General features: G+C 44.2%; 1 pseudogene; it reads left to right on the forward strand.

Moving 5' to 3' along the window:
- The first annotated feature begins 723 nt into the window (after positions 1-723).
- Positions 724-1,647, forward strand: LOC118981080 (mitochondrial carrier homolog 1-like; annotated as a pseudogene).
- The last annotated feature ends 4,520 nt before the right edge of the window (positions 1,648-6,167 follow it).

Genomic DNA, 6,167 nt, shown 5'->3' on the forward strand with positions numbered 1-6,167 from the left:
GGAGGGAGGCGGGGAGCATGGGGTGGGGGGGGCGGGCAGGGTTGGGAATATAAGACAGAAACCTGTACTTGAACAAGAATTAAATAAAAATCATATTAAAAAAATTTGTTAGAATAGAGACACTGTAGTTGGTTGGAGATGTGCAGCTTTGACTCGATGGGGAAAGCCTCAGCCTTATCGGTTGAAATAAAATTCCAGGAACTCCTCTATAAGAGCTGGCTCAGATGGCAGAAGTACAGTGTAAGCAGACAGTTCAGTATGGAAGAAGTTAGTTCAATGCAGGCTTCTCCCTGAAGTGAAGTTTTTGTGAGAAACACCTGTGTAGAAACAGATGCTATGATCCTTCCTTCCTTCCTTCCTTCCTTCCTTCCTTCCTTCCTTCCTTCCTCCCTTCCTTCCTTCCTTCCTTCCTTCCCTCCTTCCTCTCTCCCCCCCCTCCCTCTCTCTCTCTCTCTCTCTCCCCCCTTTCTCTCTCTCTCATTTAGACACAGGGAGCCCTTCTTAGTAGATGTCCTTTTTCTCAGGGTTCATACCTTGAATTATTGGTTCAGTACTATTTACAGATGCATGTAGGAAAATAACCCAGGCCAGAGAAAGAGCCATCAACAAGCAAATATAACAGGCCCTTGGCTTAGAATTGGCATAGTTAGAGCAGAAGCATGAGCTCACTACCCAATGTTGGGGAGGCTGGGCTCAGCAAATGCTATTTAGGTCACCCTCAGAATGGGCAGCCAGACCACCAAGGCTCTTTGCCCTGCCCTAGGCATGGTTATGATCATGGTCAGCCACCCTCTGCTCTACATGAAACTACCCATTTAGGTGGGTCATTAGCTGATGCGCACCACAATTTGGACCAATGTGCCAGGGATGTAGGACCTTTATCTGCTGAGCTTCTTCACCTGTGTAAAGTGCATTGGCAAGTCAATGAAAAAGTACTACTGCTTCAGGCCTGAGTCCCTGACTAATGTCCAGTGACCTCTTTACTGTGATCTGTGACAGCATGAAGAAAGTTTTTCCTCTAGATGAGATCCAGCAGGATTCTAACAAAAATGAAATGAGGTCCTCTCTAAGGGAAGTGGTGAAGGAGATCTCCTACTGGATGATAATGCAGTGTGTGTCACTCATGCTTGCGTGTCATCTCAATGACAAGAGGCCAAGTACAGGTGTGCTGAGCTCCGTTGGGAAGATTTTCAAAGAGGAGAGGCTTCTGAGATTCTTTTTTGGCTTAATTCTTTACCTCTGTGAGATGTGGTTTTCTTTTGAGGCTATAATGTGCTGGCCCATTTCATTAATGTCTACAGCAGGAATATATTACAGCATTGGCGTATTACAACAGGAATGACACCTCAGTGGGGCTGGGAAATGACAAGATTCAAAGTCCCCAGTTTGGACAGGATCTGGCCATACACAGGTACCCCATATTTGTGATAGGGACTGCAGTAAGCATGCTGACCTACCCATTCCTGCTGATAAGTGATCTCATGGCTCTGAACAACTGTGTACTGTAAGCTGGGATTCCCTACACTCCCCTGTGTAAAAATCCTGGATGGATTGATGGAAATACCTGAGTTGTGGGGTCACCTCTTTTGTGGCTCTAGCCTCCTTTTCAGTTGGGTATCATCAAAATCATGTTCTGCTTTGGGGTAATCTGATTCACCTAGGTACAGGTGCCACAGCCTGGATACTGTCGTGAGGACTGATCATCTAGGGCACTTACAAGATAATTCCAACTCAGCAACACCTAGATGTGCCCCAGTCCAGTTGGCTTTCAGTATCTATATTTGTCATGTGTCTCTCTAGAAGTAGAGGTTGGGTGTGGGTGAGGTTGTGCCTAGCACATTGGTCATGTATAAGATCTGGGAAATGTGGGGCAGGGCTAGGGAACTGGGGCAGGATCCTCTTACTTCACAGATTTGCTGAGTCTGCCTAGTACGGGAGGCCTGTGGAGTGCCATTTTGGATGGGAAAAGGCTCATGGAGTCAGATTCCACCCCCACTAACTCTACTCACTCCACTCACTCCACTCACTCACCAATCAGGCCCAGCCCTCATTCTGCAACTCAGCTGAAAATAAGGCATGACCCCCTTTTCTGAGGCCACCACCATGTTCAGGTCTGTGCTGGGAAGCTATTGCTAGGTTCTGCCTTTATTTTTCTTAACGTTACTTCTCTAATATAAAAGCAGCACTTTCTGAATTAAAAAATTATATGAATAATCAGAATGTAGCCCCTCATCAAATGCTCATGTAATGTCTTGTGTTCAGGATCTCATTACCTGCAGTTTTGAACTCCCAGAAATTAGTCAGATCAGTACCTCTAGTCCTACCCAGAGTAAACATTCCTGTTAAGATTTGACCTTTTCTCCCCAAGCAAATTTGTAGGTGTTTTTTTTTGGTGGGGGGAGAAGGGGGGTAGTAAACAGCAATCCCTACAGAATATGTAAAACCAGGAAGATTTCACATTTGCATAGTCATGCTGGAAAGTTATATAATATATTAGCTGTCAAGTAGACTCTTCAAAGATTATTGCCTTAGCAATGAGAACAAATTAGCTGAGATGAAAGGCTATTGCATATTCACCTAAAACACTCAGAAACAATCCTTAAAATAATCAAGTTGATTCCATGTATCAAAACCAAGTCCCAGAACAAAGTCCTCAAATATTTAAATACAAAATAGCATTTAACCAAACATGGCCAGACATGCAAAGAAAAACAATAAACAGGAGGCAAAAAATCAACCAATGGACACTGACCCACAGTGACACACCATAGATTGGTTGAATGGCTATTAAAAATATATTCCAGGAGAGGGGTTAAGATGGCAACAGAGTAACACGGAGGGAACCCAGCTCCCATGCATCTGGTGGAAAATCCGGGCGGATCTACCGAAGAACAGCATAATCAACCAACAGTTCCCCAACATTTATGAAAATAGGAGACCACAGTGTGTGACAGAGGAACCAGACAGCTGCAGGTCGGCGAGAACTCCAGAAGGCGAGTGAGGACAAAAGCGGCTCTGCGCCCACGGCCTCCTAGGCTGCGGGCTGAGCCTAGGCACACCCAGGGCAGGCAACCTCCGGCAGAGCATGAGTACCTACGAGAATTGGTGCGCAATGGGGGCTGGCACCATCAGTGGGAAACAGAAGCCCCCGTCTGAATCCAGGGCCTGGGCGCCTGTGACAGAGTGAACGCCGGAGGCCCGGCACCTGGTGGGCCGGCAACAGACTCCTTGGGAGAGCAGTGACTACCCTCCTCCCCATCTAGGCAGGCAGGTTAATACCTGGCAGAGACCTGTGGGCTTAAGTTAACGTAAAGAGTGGCAACTGTGGGCTCTGTGGTCACCAGCCCACCAGCCCACCAGCCCACCAGCCCGGGGGATTTAAGAAGGACACTGTCGTTGCTGGTCTTTTGGGATTGGGCTGGGCTGAGAGACAGGCTTTGTGGAGAAGTCTCCATTGGAAAGTGAACTGAGGGGCTCTAAGACGGCAGCTTGCCTCCAACCACCCAGCAGCCATCCAGGGAAGGGGTGGGAACGCCTGGGTCCCTCCAGGGGACTGAGGAGGATGGTGCTGGATACCTCGGGACACAGGAAGCCTCCCAGGGGTGTGTGTGCCCACATCCCAATCGAAGCCTGCTCACACGTGCCTGCATACTTGACCTCAGAGACACAGCAACTAGAAAAAAGAGTTTGGACAGTTTGAAACCAACAAAGGAAGGGTGCTTTTTTTTTTCTTTCTCCTTCTCTACTGTGTGTGTGTGTGTGTGTGTGTGTGTGTTTTCCCTTCCCCCTATTTTTTCTCTCTCAACTTCTTTTGTAAATAATCTTGTATCTTGTAAACTGTATTGTTGCTCTATTTTTCAATACTCTGTCCTTCATTTCTTGTCCTTTTTGTCCGGTTTTAGTCCTTCTGTTCTTCCCAAATTTTCTGCTTATTCCCCTTTTCTCCTGACTTTTGTTTGTGTGTGTATGTGTGTGTGTGTGTGTGTGTGTGTGTGTGTGTGTGTTGGATTATTTGTTTGTGTGTTGCTTAGTTTTCTTTTAGGTGTATTATTATTTTTTGCATTATTCATACACCTTTTTTAATTTTAAGAATATCTTCGTATCCCTCCTCTTTCTGTACAGGTTTTTTAGTCCTGACTGGGTATACCGTACTACCTGACGGGTTCCCACTGCTCTTTCCTCCACAATGTTTTGCTGATTTTCTATACTTCACTTGTTTTCCTTTGCTATACTACCCAAGCTCTATAACCCCCATATAGACAGATCACATAGAATCTATCACATGAGTGTTGCTCTAATATTATTGTAAATAAGAGCTGTTCTGTACAACAGTAACACTTCATAACACAAATCTCAGACCTTAGACCACCTTACAGGTGCCTGAATTCCATTACTCTATTTACTGACACGCTATGCCCAGTTACTAAACTGTACTGTCACCTTACCTCAAATTTGACCACCTGCAAACACACTGCTTTCTAGATACAACTCACAAGCCCCCCCCCTTCTTAACAAGACGCTTAACTAATGCCCACCCTTTCCTAAAAGTAGCAAGCTGGGTAGAAGAGCACACTTAACTCTATCCATAGCCTAAAGATTGTCTATTTCTCCTCTGCCCACTGTATCTGTTAATAGCATAAAATAATCTTCTGCTATCATAAACCATTTGGTCTCCCTCTCAACTGATCACACATGCACAATACAGAAAGGAGTAGGTGAAAGCGGAGAACACCAAGATACCTGCGGGAGACTGCACCGGTGACTTTCATAGGTATCCTACCACAGAAGTTCACACCATAAACCCAGGGAACCAGAACAGATCAATTGAAGAAGCGGACGAAAACAAGAAGACCAACACAAACAATGGGAAGACAAAGAAACAGTCCCCAAATGAAGGAAAAGGAGGAAGCGTCAGAAAGAATGTTAGATGAAATAGAGGCAAGTCAACTATCAGATGTGGAATTCAAAGTACTGGTTATCAGGAAATTCAAAGAGCTTACAACGAGCTACCAGAAACTACAGGGGAGCTACAATGAACTCTCTGCAAACTACACCAACATGAAAAAGGAAATAGAAACCATCAGTAAAGGCCAAGAGGAAATGAAGAATACAATTTCTGAACGGAAGAACACAGAAGAAGGTATGAAGAATAGAATTGACATGGCAGAAGATCGCATAAGTGATATTGAAGACAGGATAGAAAAAATCTCCCAGACGGACCAAGTAAGGGGAAAGAGAATCAGAAAAAATGAGAAGAATTTAAGAGAAATGCAATACAACATGAAATGTAATAATATCCAAATAATAGGAATACCAGAAAGAGAAGAAGAGGAACAAGGAATAGAAAACCTACTTGAAAGAGTAATAATGGAAAATTTTCCCAAGTTCAGGACATATAAAGTCAAATGGTTCCTGGAATCACAGAGAGTCCCAAACAGGTGGAACCCAAAGAGGCCTACTACAAGACACATCATCATTAAAATGGCAAATCTACAAGACAAAGAGTAAACCCTAAAGGCAGCAAAGGAGAAAAAGGAAGTGACATACAAGGGGGTCCCAATAAGGTTGGCTAATGACTTCTCAATGGAAACATTCCAAGCAAGAAGAGAATGGCAGGAAATATTCCAAGTAATGAGAAACAGAGGCCTACAACCAAGGCTACTGTACCCAGCAAGGCTCTCAATCAAGATAGAAGGCCAAATAAAGAGCTTCCAAGACAAGAGAAGTCTAAAAGAATACGCTTCCATCAAACCAGCTCTAAAAGAATTACTAAAAGGGCTGCTTTAAGGAAAGGAAGGAAAAGAGAGACACAGAGAGGAACTGTGGTACAAAAATGGCAATGAATAAGTACCTTTCAATAATACCCTTAAATGTAAATGGATTAAATGCACCAATTAAAAGACACAGAATAGCTGAATGGATAAGAAAGCACGACTCACACATATGCTGCCTACAAGAGGCCCACCTCAGGTCAAAAGAACACCACGGACTAAAAGTGAAAGGATGGAAACAAATTTTCCAAGCAAATGGACAAGAAAAAAAAGCCGGGGTAGCAATTCTCATATCAGACAAAATAGACTTCAAAAACAGGACCATAAAGAGAGACCTAGAAAGTCACTGCACATTGCTCAAGGGAAGAATCCACCAAGAAGACATTAACATCATAA

The sequence above is a fragment of the Sturnira hondurensis genome, unplaced genomic scaffold, assembly GCF_014824575.4.
Source record: "Sturnira hondurensis isolate 20B ecotype Veracruz unplaced genomic scaffold, ASM1482457v3 Scaffold0023456, whole genome shotgun sequence".
NCBI classification, from domain to species: Eukaryota; Metazoa; Chordata; class Mammalia; order Chiroptera; family Phyllostomidae; genus Sturnira; species Sturnira hondurensis.